This window comes from Corvus moneduloides, chromosome 6 (genome assembly GCF_009650955.1).
Source record: "Corvus moneduloides isolate bCorMon1 chromosome 6, bCorMon1.pri, whole genome shotgun sequence".
Lineage (NCBI taxonomy): Eukaryota > Metazoa > Chordata > Aves > Passeriformes > Corvidae > Corvus > Corvus moneduloides.
In genome coordinates, this window is record NC_045481.1 from 61272996 (window position 1) to 61291393 (window position 18398).

Genomic DNA, 18398 nt, shown 5'->3' on the forward strand with positions numbered 1-18398 from the left:
CAAAATAAATATTCACAGCTTTATGCTTAACTTTAAACAGCTGCTTAAGCTGCTTGAGTTCATAGACCTGGTCTTCGTATGTCAAAGAAATGACCAGACACAAGCATAGAGCAAAAGCAGAGTTTTCAGAAAGAAGAAAAAAAACCCTTTTCTGTGGCATTTTGGAAAAGTCCAAAGCGTATCTCCACAGCTTTTGAAATCAGATGCTAAATGCAGTGGTTGGGTTTAGGAGAAACAGAAGAGTTTCCTTTGTTTTGCACAGTCCTGTCCTCTTGAGCTGAATTTGATTTTGCAGTCGTTTCTTTCAGTATTGAACTGAACAACTCCTGCAGCCTTCTGAGGGAAATCTGAATGGGAATTTACTCTGCAACATCCACTAGAGGTGGAAACACGGATCAGTGGGCTAAACACAGCAGAATGTGGTATTAATCTGCATTTCCTGCACTGCTGGGAGGTGCTGCCCAAGCGCTTCACATACATCTTGCTCACACTTGGATTCATATTTTTTTATTTTCTGTAAATACAGTTGGTTTGTTTTTCTAGGGGAGAAAAAAAAGCTGCTTTCACTGTAGAGTTCAGAGCTGCTCAGTAATACCAACTATTTTTTTCTCCTACTAGAAATGGAAATATCTGGCTTGTGTTTAGAGCTTGGACCCAATGTTCTAAGCTGTCCTAGTAAATACAGCCTATCAGAGATTCGCTGAATGAACAGCCACTGAATTTAAATGGCAACTAAATTAATTTCAAACATTTTCTCTCATTCTGATGGCTAGGCAGGAATTTCAGTAGCAAGTTTGCAAGCCAGTTCATTAGTGCCTGGCAATGTTAATGGGTATGATGCCTCTGTCCCTGTCTTTTCACACTAGCAAGCTCACACACAGAGGAGAGCTTTGCCTTTGAAACCTTGCTTCTCTTTCCTTTTTTATTTATATTTATTTTTTTGCCACTATCTCCTTTGCTCTTTCTCACAGTGGTGCAGTTTTAAATATTTACTGTTGGATACCCAAGGAGTTTCTTAATGTGGAAATACTCCTTTTAGTTGCAAATGCCCCTTTTATCATGCACAACACTGTTGTCTTTTTTATTGTAACAAGTCTTTGCAATTAAAGGAGCAAAGGACTCCTGAGGTCATCTAGGCATATTCATGCCAGTGCAGGATTGTTCTCTGCAGAATGCTTGATCACTATCTCGTTGTGAAAGGTCCAAGGGATGGAATGTCTCTGGGTGCTTATTCTCTCCAAATTCTTCGAAATTACATAGCTGAACTCTTAGAAAATTCTTTCCAACTGCATCTGGCTCAAAAAGACCTTTCCTCTTTGTCCTTCCTCTTTTCACTTCCTGTACCATGGCCATCCCTTCCTTGAGCACCTTCAAATTCTGCCTCCCGAACAAACACATCTGGCCCACGAGAAGTGTTTTCTGGAGTCGGCTCACTGAGTCTGGAAGAGCCATACCTGGAATAGCTGTGCTTGGAACACAGAGCCAGCCCCTCCTGCAAAAGGCAGAGCCTGCATCTCCCGAAGTCTGGCAGGAGGGACAGCTGTGTTCCAGTTGGTGTCCCACCCTGTTTCCATGATTATATGTAGCCAGGGAATCCTTAAGTACTCCTGCCGTCGATATAATCAGCTTCCCATGGTTTTCCACCCTCACAGGAGAAACATTCAGTGAAGACAATTCTGTCTTTGCCGTGGTAAGGACACCTCCAGCAGCAAAATGACCAAGGTGGGCAGGAGGAAGGACCAAGAGTTCAGCACTTAAAGCAAAGCAGTTTTAAGGGGCATCCCTGTTTTCCTCCCCCCTTTTCCTGCCGCTGGGAGTAAACGAGCAGGACAGCAAGGAGGCTCATTAATGCAAGCAGGAGCTCAGAAGGGACACCAGGAATGTCAGCTCTCCGTGGCCAGAAGGGACCTGGGAGTGTGAGACTGAAAGCAGAGGCAAAGGGGCTGTTTGGGAGGACTGGGTTAGCAGGAGGCTGGACATCTGAAGCCACGACAGCCCTGGGAAATCCATGACATGGGACATGCAGGGGACCCATGGCTACTGATCTCTGTGTAGAGAAGGTCAGGGTTCAGTTTCTTCCTCTGCCCCAGGGGACTCAAGGCTCATGTCCTACCTCCCGGGAGAGCTCTCTGGCCAATGAGCAGAACTCTGATTTGGGTGAGGATGCTCTCTGTCCATCCTGTCCAAGCCGTGCCACTCAGCAGAAAGGAATTCATGAAGCCAGAGGAAGGATACAAGCGAGTTGGGGTGTGCTGAGGGACTCTGGGAGTCAGAGCAGGGTGATGGGCGGGCCTGTTAGTGCTGCTGCTGGATTTGTGTGAAATAAAACCCCCCGTGCTCTCTGCAGAGCCATTCTTCTTCTCCCCAGTTGTCTGAAGCTCTATCAGTTTGGCATGGGAAAGGTGTGACTATTAATCACTGTCCCATCTCCCAAGATGTTACCACCAGGAGCTTTCATTCTCTAACAAAGTGGAAATCTTCAAAGCTACGTTTAAGGAAAACATTTCAGCATACCAGGAAGCAAAAAAAAGGACAGGGAGTGAACTGCATGAATGTGGTGCTTCTGTAGGCAGGTTATTAGCACAGACTGGTGTATCTCTGCCTTTCTGTAATAATTTCAGAACAAAAAAGATTCATTTGCACCTTCAATCAACCAACGTTAAGAACTCTATTTTTACGAGGAGAAATACCTCAACAAGGAGATTGTGTCTGTTAAACTGGAGATTGTCTTGTGATGAGCTGCTTCATACAGAAATGGCATATATGGTTTCACACCATTTACAAAAGTGTTGTTTGAAAAAAAGTTTTTTAAACTGTATCACAGGGCTTAAATTTTACTCTTTAAAATTTTACTCTTCAATTTTACTCTTTACCCTTGGTTTCATACAGTGGTCTTGTCTTTGAGTACACTTAAGATTGCACTTTTTCTTGGGGTGCTGCCTCACCAAGGGCCTTAATTACTTCCCAATTTCCTGATAACAGGGCTCCCCGCTTGAGAGGTCCTAATCTTCAACCTGCTGGGCTTTGAAATGCAGCTTTCTGTGTGAAACCACCCACTCTTGCTGTGCACACTGAGGATGGAGCTCTAAAGGCTTGGCCAAGGACCTTGCTGTCCACCTGGCAAACACAGACCTGCCCCTTCTCTGCTCCTGTTCCCAGCACCGAACAGCACAGCAGCCCCCAGCAACAACCCTACGGGACCTCCTGAGCAACCCCAGGACCAGGACAAAGGCTTCTGAGTCCCTACACCCCTGTCAGGACAGGGCACATGGCACACTCAGGACCTGCTGAATAGCCCAGGCCGTCATCCGTGTGTTTCTTGTGGTGTTGTCAGAGCACAGGGCAGACTCCAAGGTCCCAAGAATTTATAAGTTCACCAGTGTGGAGCAAAATCTCAACACCAAGGGCCAAAGGCAGCCCCTGATCTGTATAATTTGAATCCTTTCTCTCAAGCGCGGGTTTCTTGAAATTGCTTCTCTGCGAAACATCTAAATGTTGGTTTCCATGCCCCTCCCCCCATCTCATTTTGGAGAATGGGAAAGCTTTAACAAGAAAAACCCCCAAAACACATAAAACAGCCTGAGGTGAATAACTGGAAAATAGTAGGCCAGACAATTACAGTTGAATGAAGTAAAAAGTCCAAAAGTCTTTGAGAGAAAAATTTAAGTAAACATGATTGCAATTACTAGATCCTCCTTTGAAGTACTTCCTGACACTCTTTTTCTTTCACATATTAAAACAAAGGAATTAAGTGAAATATTTAAATGAACTAAAACCTGGGCTTTTAAAAATTTGGTTGTGTGAAATATTTGCCGCTGAACACGAGGATTTCACAGTATCCTACTGCTTTAAGGCGTTATTCAGAAGGCTTTTAGGTTTTATCTTTCTTATTGACAGTAAAGTTTACTATACAGTGGGGTGGCAAACAGATTAGGAAAAGCCCGAGCTCTTCCTCCAAAGCTGGAGGAGGAAGCAGGGCCTGTGCACTCTGTTCTCAAGACTTCAAACATACCAGATTCTCCCCCCATCGTTTTTTGCATAATCCAGTGGAATCTGACAAACAAAAGACTCTCAGAAGTCAGATGGCATTTAATTTGAGTAGCAGGTAATCAGTGAAAGAGAGTATCCTGGAGAGAAGGTAATTTGTCTTGAGCTGACAATTTGAGATGGATGTGCCGGGGTTATCTGCAGTGTCAGTGCAGTCAGGGAGGAACTGAACTCCATTTCTCTGGCTGGAAGTGTAAATCAACACAGACCTGGGAGATAATGAGGTATTTAACGGGTTCCCTCTTCTCCTCGCTGGAGATCTCATCTTTTCTCACAGAATGAGCGCTTGAAAGGAAAAGGAAAGGCAAAAAAGGAAAGCAACAAAAGGGAAAATAAAGCAGACATAAAGGGAAATTTGCTCAGTAAATTACCTATAAGAGCTGCATTAATCTAATCTAACTAATGGCACATTTTCCCCCTCAATTGGAGTAGATCGACAGAGTCAGATAAACCATGCCACCCTCTTGTGTCCCAAGATGTGGTTCATGGACCTCTGGAAGACTCCAGAGTGCTTGCTGGAGTCTTTGGAGAGATGCAGGATGTTTTCTTTACAAACTGTGATGTTTTGGGCATTGCCTAAAATAATGTACTGTGGAATTGGCCAAATCTGAGTCTTACTTTTTGGGATAGAAGCCTTGTTATTTTGACACTGAGTCCGGTCCAGATGAACTCTGGCCACTTCAAGTTGGGGTCCAATGCCATCCAGTTTGAGTTTAAATGTTTTCTTAAACGTTAGTGGGAAGAAATTGAATAAAATCCTCATTTTCAGAAAGAGAATGCCTAGAGAAACAGAAAAACTCTTGAGAACAAACAGCTAATGATGTTACTTTAGAAAATATGTGAAATAAATTTAGAAAAATTGACTATTTTTTTCATTTAGTTGTGCTGAGGAATGGCACGTCCTGGAGGGGAAAACCTTTGACTAATGTGAACCTATCATTTGTTTTATAGGTTTAAATCAAGATCAGCACTACCATAACAAAAAGTCTCAAAAAGCTTCAAGCTAAAGGTCACGGCTCAAGGAAAAAAATATGTAAATCCTGCTCAGGAGACCACTAAAATATGATCTTAACTTTAGAACTTTAAAGTCGATAGCACTGAGACATTTGCTTGGTATTATGCACACACTTAAATATCTGTCCTGAATGCGAACACTGAATAACAAAAGAACGAAAAGAACACAGGGTGGCAGAAAGAAAGAATATTATTAAACAATGTTCCTTAAAGAGCATGGCTTTAATTTCTGCTGTAAAATATGCAAGGCTTTCCAAGAATCTGGCATTCATTTTTGCCTGTCTCTTTGCCCCAGCAACTGGATGTGTATGAATATTCCTATCGATAATTTGAGACTCTCTCCTGCAGCAGAGTCTGTTTTCCTTCAGAAAAGCGGTATTCCGGTTTCAAAGTGGGTGAAGTATCTGCTACTAACAACCCAAACATTTGTTTAGCTCCTTGTTCATACACAGATCTTTGCATTTATACTCTAAAATAAAAAGAAGAATTCATGTTTTCCTTATGAGTCATAGATCATTCCATTTCCTCATGAATCTCAGTAAGTTTTTGTACATTACTGGCAAACAATTCAAAACAAGATCTCTGTTTTTCAGTGTTGTTTTAAACATGGCTGGCCAACACTTTTAAAATTGAAAGTTTTTCTTAAGAAATGATTTATTGTTACGAGTACAATATTTTGCCATTACAATGTGCTCTAAACTAATGTTTTGCTGTAAATCTGCTAAGGAAAGTATTTTTTTTTTGAGCTCTTCTTTTCAAGACACGTTGTGGGGGAAGATGATTTTCTAACCAGAGCTATATTTGACCTCTTACATTTTTCCCCATCAGGATTCTCGTGAATTCTCACCAGGGTGGGTGGAAAGAGGCATGTTCCCCCAGCAGACAGTTTGTGTGTGCCAGCAGCCGGGGAAACTTCTATTCCTTGGAAAGTTGGTCCCAGTGCACTAAGACTGAGTGGCCAGCCCCGGGCAGAGTTTCCCTGACTGTGGGCTACAATCCCCCCAGGGCCACAAAAAAGTTCAAAGGGGGCTCTGAAGTGTTAGAAAAAACAGTGCTGGTCAGCAGCTGCTGACTTTTTCCTGGCTGGAAGAGTGAGGCTGTGGTTTCACAAGATTAAGTCTTCAACACCAATTCTGGCTTCTGGTATTCCCTTTCCAGCCTTTTCCTACTGCTTGTTTCATCTTCCCTCCTGCAGTGCACGGGCCCCTCGGTTCTCCTGGAGTATTGGTTTGTGGCTCTGCTGTGAAACGGATCAGGAATTTGATCCAATTTGGAGGAAGACACATAAAAAACTAAGTGTTTCTCTGCCAGGCTATTTTTGAGCTGGACTTATTCCCTGCTCCAGTTCATTGCACAGATGCATCCATGGCTGTACTGGTGGAGCAGAGGGAGTGGTGTGGTGCAACCCCGGAGCGAGGGACGAGGAGCAGGAACACAGTGCTGGAGGGCTGTGCTGGCAAAACCACAGCCACCAGGGAGATTTAATTACTGGTGGCAAGAGGTTATGCTCTCTAGAGATCAGGGAATTGCTTCTCACAGCCTTAATTGCTGGCAGCAGCTCAGCTCCTCCAGAGAAGGGGAGCGAGCATTTATCCCTAAAGCCTAAATTGCAGCTGAGTCCTGCTCTCCTTCTGCCTGTGGGGCACGAATGGCTGCTGGCTCAGGGGGCTTCAGAAAGGGGCCAGCTTCCCCACATGTTTGACAACACAGGCCTTGGAATCCCAATGGAATTTTTCTCCCTGGGTGCTCATGACAGGTCCAGCCCAGCCTTAAGGAGAACAGGCTGAAGCAGAAGTTGGCTGATCTCAGGAGGACATCGTTTCTCCCACGGAGTCACGCCCCGGTGTCACTCACCGCTGACTTTTAATAACTTCATGTTGGTGCGCACAGAGCGAAACTTTGGTTCAGGGAAGCCACTCCACAGTCAACCCCAGCTGATGCTGGTCTTAAGAGTTTCAGCAAGAAAGGGTTGGTCTGAATTGCCAAAAGGTGTTTTAATTAACCTCAAGACATTGTTACAACTGAGCTGAGCTTCGTGAAAACAGAGCTAGAGTTCTTAGAGCATAGTCTTCTCTTGCAGAGCTTTAGGAGTCAGAGAAGATGTGACAAAAGAAAGCAGATGTTACGTGGTCCCACTCAACTTGCATCATAGGCAGAATAATTCGTTCTCGAGGTGAACCTGGCTTCTTTTGTACTCATGGAAAAAAACCCCAGAAATATTGTTTGAGTGGGAGGAACAAGTTAGACATCACCTGTGAGTGCCACTGTTGTATTTTTGCTGTTTCTTTTTGAGTTCTAGCACGTTTTAGATGATGGCAGATAGTCAAGATTCATTTCACTGTGATAATGAGGGAAACAAGAAATGGTTCAGCCCATCAGACAAAGGGCTGCATTCTGAAAATATCAAAGCTACCTAGGAACCTTCCTGAAATCAATTAGATTTATTGCCTAAGTCTGCTAAGTTCATACATTCCTAATATATGTGTAAATCCCTTTGGAAAAATAGAATTTAGACTCCCACATCATTTATATGCCTTTGATAATTTACCAGGAGCCGTTTATAGACCAGAGCTGAAAGCCCAAGACTCTGAGCATCACACTGGTTTTAAATTGAGAAGATGTATGAAATCCAAACATCAGCTTTATCACCCACGTGCAGCCAGAATGAAGATAAAGAGCTGTCTCCAAGGAGTGGTGACTCTGCCCTGCTGCCTGGTTCAGAGGCTGTGCAAGAGCACAGTTCCATTCCATGTGGAACCTTTTGCCTGTGGAAAAGCCCTGTTTCTGCCTTGTGCCCAGGTCAGGAACCCCTCACACTGGTTTCGTCCCAAAGCCTGTGATCTCTGCAAGTGTAGGTGACCAGAAATAACAGTAATAATAGAGAAAATTAAAAAAAAAAAAAATCAAAAATTTGCAAAGTTGGAAAAACCTGATTTGGATTCCAGTTTCTGAAAAACAGCTCATAAAATTTACAGAGCTTAAACCCAAGGCGGGGGGTTAAAATTTAGGTTCACAAACCACACTATTATTACGTGTGATGCCTCTGACCCTGCCCACACGGACACACACACAGAGCTCAGGGGACAGCCTGTAGCCTCCACCATTAATCACTCTGACTTCACAAAAACCATGGCTATGACCAGAACATGTCAACAACATGGGCCACATCGTTTAAGTGATGCTGATGTTGTTTTCCTCCCCTTTTAACAAAATAATAAACACTTATTTGCCGTAGGAATTGGAAACAATTTATGAATGGCGTGAACTTTGTAAGACCTTATCCCATAGAGGGGCTGTGGTGTATTTTTGTTTGAATTAATCTAGTACAGCCACCCCCAGACAGGCAAATTCCATGAATCAGACTGTCTAGAATAAGGGGGTTGACTTACCAATTCAATATTTGGAAAAAAAAATAAAATAATGGATGTTGAGTTTTCTCTCATTTCAGAGCCTTTCAGTGAATGTGGACCAGCATGACAATGTTTTTTATGGCAACGCTGAGGCTAAATAGTTTCCTTTCAATGGCAAATGAAAGCTGAGATTCTTAGAAAATCTTGTATTTTATATGTACTTGTTTTTTTTTTTTTTTATTGTCATGCTATCTACACGTGGAGAAGGAAATATCTGTGTTAGCAGCTGCACATAGAGAGCGTTCCTGTTCCTTAACAGGTTCCAAGTTAAGCACTAGCTGAGCAATGTTTATACATAAACAACAGAAGCTGTTTCAAGCAATCAGTGTTAGATGAAGTTACAGTTCCTTTCTCACAGGGTTATTTGTGAGCATTTTATCTGAGGAAGAGTTGAAGAAAGATAATGGAGTGACTTTACAGATGTTTATGGGGAAAACATAGAGAGAAAAGTGCTTCTTTGTGTGTTTTCCTTACTGGAGAGGGGCAGCAGCATCCCTGAACAACAGGGGAGGAAGCTGAATTGTAGCAGAGCTCAGAGGGTGAGATTTGGCTGCACGAGTTGCTGGGCCACCTTGTCAAGACTGTGCTTTTGCCAAGAAGGGTTGGACCAGGTGTGATTAAATATTAAACTAAGAGAGTCCTTTTGCATCCCAGCAGCACAGCCCATGCATGGGGCACACGAATCCCGTCCTCTGGGGAGGACACAAAGGATGCAAAAAGATCTTCTACACGCTGCCCAAGCAGTGGAGTTGCTCAGAAACAGGATGTCCACTGATGTTTCTTTAGAGTGATGCAGAGCTCTGGTCTTGCCCACCCAGTCTGGCTGCTGCTACGAAAAGAAAAAAGAAGAGACCTAGCACAAGCAGAAGGAGCCCAAACTATGTGACAGGCAGTGCCTTGCTGACAGATATTATGTGGGATGCATTGTTTTCCAAGTTCCTTCACCTCACCTCAAAGAATTATGTTTATTTTATGGATCACAAACGAGACATTTTTTTCCTGACTGTCAACCTTGGGCACATTCTTTGGTGCCTCCTTCACACAGGCTGAGCAGGAGCCTGAGCTGTTAGTGATCTGAGCTCTCCTAATTTACACATACCAGTGACTTAAAATTCCTGTGTACAACTCTTACTGTACCGTATTCCAGTGCACTGGGGGCAAACAATCCCATTGTCTCCCATATGTTTCAAACAACAAACATAAAACAGGTGATTAAACTCCATAAACAAACAGGGTTTTCCCAGCAACAAATCAACACCTCTCCTCGTCTGGTATTTGTGGAATTTGATAAGCCACCCACTTTGCTCCCTCCCCATTCTTGTTATGTCTGTCCTCAGCCTTCTTCATCTTTTATCCCCACCCTGCTTCACCCAGTCTCCAAAGGCAGGCATTCATTGTTAATTAACTGCTGAAAACAGTGCAAGCATCTTGGTTCATGGGATTGAGGTGGGAATGGAGCTTTAGGTCTGAGTTTAAACTGTTTTGAAAGGCCTAAAAGGCATATTTTCTCACTCAGGAGGAGTGAGGGAGGCAGGAAGGAGTAACAGAGAAGAGAGGGAGAGTTAGGGAATGTAACTGGAAAACCTCAAACCAGTAAATTGAGACACATGTCTTAATCAGTTTGAATGATAGGGGTTTTTGAAAAATCAAAGGTTCTGGTGTTTCTGGTACTTATGTGCTCCCAGATGTAAATACTTGCCTTGTATAATGTTTCTGGGCCAGATGCTGGTCTCAGTCAGAGTGGTGTAAATCTGGAATGATTCAGGATTAGTAGACACTGCCTTAATGCAGGAATTATGATGGCATAACAGATTAGCTGTCTCTTATTGTGCTGGTTTACCAAGAGCACTTAAAATTGCAAGAATGATGAAAATAGAGAAATTGTTAAAAGCTGCTGCCCGTTCATTTTCAGTCAACATTTGCTAAATATCTTGCCTGGAACCTTTAGCAGTGGATGGATAAATTGCTGTATTCCTTCCACACACAGAAGTTTCCATCTGTATGTGCTGTCTTATCTCACAGATTGTGTTTTCTTTTATTGACAAAATGAACATTAATAAGTGTTCAGATTCCATCTCTACATGTAATAAGCTGAGTACTGGATTATTGAAATGCTACCCCGATCTGATTACTCCTGTTAAATATTCTCTATCCAGTGGGAAGGCTCAGAGTCTGACTTGAGGTCATCCTCACTGATTTTAGATGCTGATTTTGGTAAGAAACATTCTTGAGACTTGAGGGGCTGATATTTCTGTTCTGGATGTTGAGGTTGTAGCTGCATGCACAGTAACAGCAGTGGTTCAATATTCCCATTGTATTCTGCCTAATTAGAACATGATCTGTAGTTGTCCCCAGAAATCCACACAAAATTCAGCTTATTTAGGTCTAATGTAACATTAATAACTCTTCCATGGAGTATCCTGCAGTGTTGCAAATACATTTAGCCTCTGTTGATCAGAAGTGAAAGCATTTCATTCCATAAAGAAATTAGGAGCTCTACTGCTGTCAAATTCAGCAGTTAAATGAAGCAGAAACTTAGTTCAAAGGCCAACTCCTGGAAGCATTTTCCTTTGCAACATTTCAAGAAGCAATGCTTCCCTTTTGGGATTGTCCAGGAGAACATGCCTATAAACTAAATGCCATACCTTCTTAACAATGACAAATATTTCATGTCTAGGAAAAAAATCTGGTGTATGAATTCAGCAACACAAAAGCTGAAAATTTGTTCAAAGGGTTTTTTGCTGCACTGTCTGTCCTGGGGGAGGGTTCAGACTCGGGAAGTCCAAATCTCTGCAGAAGTGACATCCACATGATGAAATGAGGGATTCTCCTCCTGTTCTCTCCCTGAGGCCAGGCATGTCAGTCCTACAAACTCCTGCATACACCAAAGAAATAAGACTCAGAGGGACAGGAGCAGGGTGCCCAGAGAAGCTGTGGCTGCCCCATCCCTGGAGGTGTTCACAGCCAGGTTGGATGGGGCTTGGAGTGACCTGGGATAGTGGAAGGAGTTGGAACTAGATTATCCTTAAGGTCCCTTCCAGCACGAACTACTCCATGATTCCCTGAGAGCAGCTCGCAGAGGCCTCAGGCCTCTGCCCACTGCTCCTGTGGGACACGATCCGTTCCCAAGGCAGCATCATTTCCCCCAAACCGTATTTCTCTGCCGCTTGCTTTTCCTTTTCCCCTCCAGCTTCCTCCTTCTCTGATGTAGGTATGGGGGAGATACCCGCGAGGAGCCAGGCGCTGCTGGAATTGCGAACAACAATCACCAGCAGGGCAGTGAGAGGGGGAAGGAGAGGGATTTCTGGCTCCTGCCTCCCGGGAGCCTCGGGTGCTCTGCGAGCCTCCTTTAGATGTGCTAATGAGCGGCGAGATGCTGAACTCGAAGCACCCAGATTTAAATATTTTGACCCACGAGCGCAGATGCAGCAGATACTCGGAGGGCTTTATCTCGGAGTCTTTTCTCAGGTGAGCAGCAGCAGCTCCGTGCCCTGGAGGGGCCGTGCGGTTGCTCTGCCCACGGCTGCTCTCAGGTCCCGGCGCTTTTCCCGTCTGCGAGGGAGCCGGGGCTTATCGGCAGCAGCATCTGAAACGTCCCTCGGTTCTACCGGCATCTTTTCGCCAATCACGAGGGTGTTTTTAATCACTCTGAACAGGAAATAGCATGCTGCATTTAAATACTGTATATAATTATCATGGGAAATATAATTAGGAAGCGTAATTAAATGGGCTTGACTGCATATCAGGCTGTTTCTTGATTTTTCACTCAATCCAGCTGTTTCTCACAAGCTCTTTACTTTGAATAGTGGTGGTCTGTGACAGAACCTCTGCACAGAATGGAGGAAGAATTACTTCTTTAAAGGCCGTTCATTTAATCTAACTAGGCCAATTTCTTTAAATGCAATCATGACATTTTCCAACACAACCTCCTTTACTTATTAATTCAGACGCTTCCTTTTGGAATGTCTAGATCCATCCAAAATATTCCAATTTGAAGGCTATATAAAACCCCAAGCATACAAAGTCCCTGGTGGCATGGGCCGGCTGTTTATTATGTCTTTGTTTAATGTGTTGCACAACGTGGGCCTGATTCTTGATTGGATTTTCTTAAGGGCTACCAGTATGTACAAAGAAATGAGGGTGATAAAACAAGAGTGGTCCCTTACTGAGTACAATGCTGGTTTATGATGATTCTTTTTCTTCCTGCTCAGAAAGGAAAAAGGGAGGAATTCTGAATTACTGGAGAAAATATTCTGTCTTCCCTCCAATAAAGCCATAATACTGCAAGAGGGGGAAATGCTGGAAAGGGTATGTTGAGAAAATTAGTGTAATTACACTAAAAAATGGCCATTTTACCAGTGGACAAAAATCTTTGGATTGAGTCATGTAGGTGGCTGGAGAAGAGTTTGCTGCCAGTGAAAGAGGCAAATCCATGCTCTCCCCTTCCAGAGCAGGACACAGCACTCAGGCCAGGCCTGGTGCTCCTATGACCCCTTAGCAAGCTGATTCAGCTCCCTGTGCCAGCAAATACCTAAACATCTTCTTTTAATTATTTTTTTTCCCCCTGTGGTGCCTGAGAGAGCTGAATGAGCTCCCAAAGGGATCAGATGAGCACTGGTGTCAGCGACAGGGGCACACAGGTCCATCCATGCTGGGCTGGGGGGACACCCCGCTCCCTTTTGGCAGGAGCAGGCGCCTCGATGGGCCCAGCAGTCTCATCTGACTCTGCTTATCACTGCAGTCATGTGGTGGAGGGAAAGGCTATCTGGAGATCGTGGTATGGCATCTCCACAGCCAGGAATGTTTGAGATGTTCCCATCCCACCAGCAGGCTTTGTTGAGTGACACTAATTCTTAAAGCAAAAGAAAACCCATTGCTTGGGGTTTTCTGCTTAGGGACAGTTTTCCTTGGACCATGCTCATAGGCCTTTCTGGACGTGTAGGATTTCATTACATGGGCATGAGCAGTGGCAGAAAATGCTTTTTAAAATTCTCAAAAGCCCGGCTCCCTGCAGGAACCAGCTGTGTCCTTTTTCCAGGGAAAGAGTGGTTAAAGCAGCAAACAGATTCCTCGTGGTCACTGGAAGAGCCAGGGCTCCATGTTTGTAAATCTTCCCCAAACCAACAGGCTGTGCAATATTCTCTGAGCTTTAACAAATATTAAATACTTTATGTCCTACTGAATGTAACATTAAAAAAAATGAAGAATCTGTGGCTGACATAATTACTTCATGCCAAAAATGCCTAAAGCTAATTTCCAAGGCGGTAGAAAAGTAGAAGTTTAATTTATAGGCACAGTGAAAGGATTTTGCTATCTTATTTCTTCATGACAAAAGCTACAAATTCTTTTTCATTCCAAATGTAACGAATTGACTTAAACAGAAGCAGTAAAATCAATACAAAGTTTCTCCTGATTCAGAGATGTCAGAGCTTTCCCAAAGTGTGACTCAAGGCAGCATTTCCTTCAGTCCAGGGAGAGAAGCTGGCTGTGCACTTTACAGATAATTAGCTGAAGAGGACACGGCTGATGCTGAGAATTGTATTCCCTTCCAACCAGAGATGCCTGGCTGACCCCAGAACCACACAGCAGCAAATGGCAGTCAAGAGAGTTAGGGGCCCTCTAATTTGCCCAGTGTCCAAAATGCCAAACCTCAAATTCCACAGTTTCTTCCCTAAGCACACAGTAGAACTAGTCAAAACAGCTATAAATACATTTCCCCTGTATCTGCACATTCCATAAATAGTACAAATATAATTTTATGGCACTAACAGAGACTGGAACAGTGGGATTATCTGCTTGAATTCAGATACTTGTATGGTTTAACTTCTGCCATTAGAGTTTGAACTCTGAAAAGATTATGGGTATAAATCCATTTTCGCTTTTATAACACAGCCATGTGCAACAGGGTGCTTGCTTGTTTCATGAACAGGCAGCAACAAAACCTTTCAAGAGCAGGGATCATCCTGCTTCCCCTGAAACCAAGTGATGATGTTGTCCCTGACTTTGTGGAAAGGGTGACAGCATCCTCTTTTATATACTTCTAAAACTACTTTCTCTCTGATTTTTGTTGTATTTTCTTTATTTCTTGAGAAATAATTCCGTAATATATATCTTTTTGTGTTTAATGCTTTGTAAGGAGTTGTACCAGGTTAGGTCTTTTTGGGTTCTGAGAAACCAGAGAAATGAATTTTGCTTGAGATGGTGTCCTTTGAGGTTGCAGAGCGAGGAGGAGATGCCAGAATTGCCAGACCTTCCTGAAGGAATAAAGGGAAGACAATCACAGCAGAGGGAACAGCAGATCTTTCATTCCCTTGGAGGGATCCTGGTGATCTCAGTGCCTTCCGAGGAGGAGCGCCAGCACATTTCAGCGACCAAAGAGAGTCAGAGCAAGAGTCCAGCCATTCACTGACCCAGGTGACTCCAGGATATCGGCTTGTGGAGGAGAAGGACGCTGGATGGATGTGGAATAGCTTGTCCACTGTGGCCATACGTTTTGTTTTATGTTCGAGTGAGGTATGCGTAGCACACTTGGCCAGCATCCATCCTTCCCACTTGTTGATTATCCTCTGAAGTCATCAGTCACTTTTCTGCTCCCTTCAGTAGGAGCTGGATGGAGTTTTCCCTGGCAGTTTCTAGCAACCATTTTATCTATCTTCTGTCAGCGCTTAGTTAGTGCTAAATTGGAGTTAAATAGGCAAAGACAAAATCTGCCCTGTAAGAGAAACTCTGTGTTTTCAGCAACTTTGTGATTAAGATGCTGAGGCTGGGGTTGGTTTTGTGTGCAAGGGCTGGGATTGAAGTCATCCATTTCTGAGCTGGTTCAAAGTTCCTTGGTGTCAGTGGCAAAGGTGGTACAAAGACGGAAAGAAATAACACTTGTGTAGGGGATAAAAACAATACTGTTTTTTTTTCTCCTTGTTAAAAAAGGCAAAAATACAGAAAATATTCTGTGGAGTAATAAAAATGCACCCTAATATAATCCATCAGTACTTTTCATGGCATAAAATTATTTCATGAGATACTGCCAGAGCTAAACCAGCACAAAACTTTAAAAGAAAAAGGAGTGTAGTATTATTATTTTTGTTATTGTTATTATTAATATAATGTATTGATTTAAAAATGTATCCTAGTTATTTCAAATTACAGTAATTATTGCTTTAAATAATCGAGTTCATTTTCATTTCATCGTGTGTTTGAGGGAAGTAACAATACATATTTGTAAGAAAAAAACATCTAATACGGGAACAGGTATCCCTAGAACCCCTTAAAGCAATGTTCCCTGTTTTCCATGTGTCTGTTCCTCATTTCTGTTCATAAAAGTGGTCATCTTAGGGGAATGATAAAAAATTATCATGCAATCAGACATTCTTACAGTCCAAATCTTGCAGTGACGGAGCCAGTGGATTTCGGGCTTTTCCCACTCGAGTGGGGTTTTTTTTGCCACTGAAGAAGTTTTTTTGTCTCTATGGTGTGTGTGGTGACACCACGCTCTCCGTGCTGGCACGACAAACCTCTCGCTGCCCGGACCACGGGCAAGGTTTTGGCGTATTTCTTACCCAAAGGACAGGGACAAGTAGACTGGGAGGGTGGGACCCGGCATTTTCAATGCTGGAACGTGGATTTCAGCGCCGTGGCCGCAGCCTCCCTGCGAACTGGAGGGAAGCAGGGAGGGATGGTGTTCCCGCGGGGGCCATCCGTGCTCCTGGGGTGCATGGGACAGGGCTTTACCGACGGCCATGGGGTTCATTTCCCGACATTTATTCCCCGCATCCCGAGCCCGGCATCAGGGCAGCCGCCCCCGCCCCGCATCCCAGAGCCGCGCTCGCACCGCCGAGGCCCGGGAAACAGCGAGGGATTGGGCGCAGGGAAGGACGGGCGAGGCCGGGCGGGACAGCGACGGGACGGAAGAGAGACAGCACGGGACAAGGATGGGACAGCGGTGGGATGGGACCGGGGCGGGATGGGACAGGGATAGGACGGGACAAGGATGGGACAGCGGTGGGATGGGACCGGGGCGGGATGGGACAGGGATAGGACGGGACAAGGATGGGACCGGGGCGGGATGGGACAGGGATAGGACGGGACAAGGATGGGACAGCGGTGGGATGGGACCGGGGCGGGATGGGACAGGGATAGGACGGGACAAGGATGGGACCGGGGCGGGATGGGACAGGGATAGGACGGGACAAGGATGGGACAGCGGTGGGATGGGACCGGGGCGGGATGGGACAGGGATGGGTCGCGACAGCGGCAGGACGGGATAACAACGGGACAGGACAGCGACGAGACAGGACAGAGGCGGCACAGGACTGAGACGGGACAGGACCAGGATGGGGCCAGGATGAGAAGGGACAGAGAAGGGACAGAGACGGGACCGGGACGGGACCGGGCAGCGGTGGCGGCGGAGCGGCCCCGCCCCGGCAGCGCCCCCGGCTCTGATTGGCCAGTCCCGCGGGCGGTGCAGCCAATGGGGAGGCGCGGCACCCCGGCTATTCATGAGCCCGCGCTTCCCGCGCGGGACCGCGCTCGGCTCCGGCCCCACCGCGACCGCGCTCGGCTGAGCTCGGCTGAGTTCGGCTGGTCTCGGCCCGTCTCGGCCCTTCTCGGCTCGGGTGGGCTCGCCCCGGCTCGGCTCAGCTCAGCCCAGCCCGGCTCGGCTCAGCTCAGCCCAGCTGAACGCAACCAGGGGCTCCCGAGCAGCGTGAATCCTGCGGAGCCGCCCGTTAGTGCGGCTGGAAGCGGAGCTCTGGCCTTTCCCAGCCATGAAGTCATTCCCTGGTGCTGATTGAAATCATCTGTTTTCAGTTCTCTGACAAATTAATTGAACTTTCCTCTGACTCAGGGGCCTTCTGACTTTTGAAGCAGATTTTGTCTACACGCCGTCTCCCAGACGAACACAATTTAATTTTCTAGGCTTTAAAGGAACTTTATGTTTCCAGAAAGGCAATGAAAGAGGCATTTGTTCGGCGATAGCGTTGCTACTTCTACAAATATGGCACAAGAATAGAAGCCTATAAAATGTTGATTTTACTGCCGCTGATAACCAGCTCCAAAGCGTGTTAGATCCTGAGATGCACAGGACTGATAACACGGCAGGCCAGGAGTTGCTTTCTTTCAAGTACACTGAAAGAATGCTCCTTAAATAACTGCGAGGGCTCTCGCGGGGCAGAGCTGGGACAGCACCGAGCCTGTGCCCGTGTTCTGTGCTGATCAAATAACTACTGATAAAGTAGTTCCAGTTCAATTTCATTTCGTTTGGCTAAGCAGGAGCTGCAAAGTTCAGCTGGAGTCCAAATCCCCGCTGCCCCCAAGCCCTGAGTCCAGGTTTATGATCCAGGCTCCCCAGTGAGATGGGTTGTTCCACCACTCGTTCCATCTACCCTGGCGAACATTTAAAACTCACCTTTCGAACATAATGAGACAAAGTCTGCTTTCGGGTACCTGAGTGTTGCTGCCTGTGCTCCTCATCTGGGCATATCCAGTGTTTGCAGTAGCTCGGGGCAGTCATGGCAAGGCCATGCTGGGCTTGGGGGCTGATGGAGGAGCACTGAGGGGTCAGACTGCCATCTACTCTGCATTTTTCAGTGACACCGGTCGATTTTCGCTGTTATAAAAGCACCAGAGCACATAATTAACTCGGTGGGCTTCTGCTCTCATTTACTGGGGTAGATTTGAGCATGTCCTTTGTTGAAAACGGAATGAAGAAACTCTGCTGTTTTTCTTGGCCTGTCCGAATTCTTGCTTCATTTTTGCCCTCACTCCCCCTCCACTCTAAAATCCAAATGATTTGTAAATATTAATTAATTAATTAATCTCTGAAATAATCCCGGGAAATAAGGCTATTATTTGTGGTTCTTCATATAGATAAAAAAAAAAAAAAAAGGTGATATTTGAAAGAATTTTATGAGGCTATCAGGAATCCAGTCC

The 18398-nt window shown here is 45.1% G+C and overlaps 1 long non-coding RNA gene across 1 annotated transcript in view; it reads left to right on the forward strand.

The window, feature by feature from the left end:
* Positions 1 to 15536, forward strand: part of LOC116445972 — a 49039-nt gene extending 33503 nt beyond the window's left edge. The window contains exon 3 of the long non-coding RNA XR_004240974.1: positions 14608 to 15536. This is a non-coding gene — a long non-coding RNA (uncharacterized LOC116445972). The remainder of the gene's footprint in view (positions 1 to 14607) is intronic.
* Positions 15537 to 18398: the final 2862 nt, after the last annotated feature.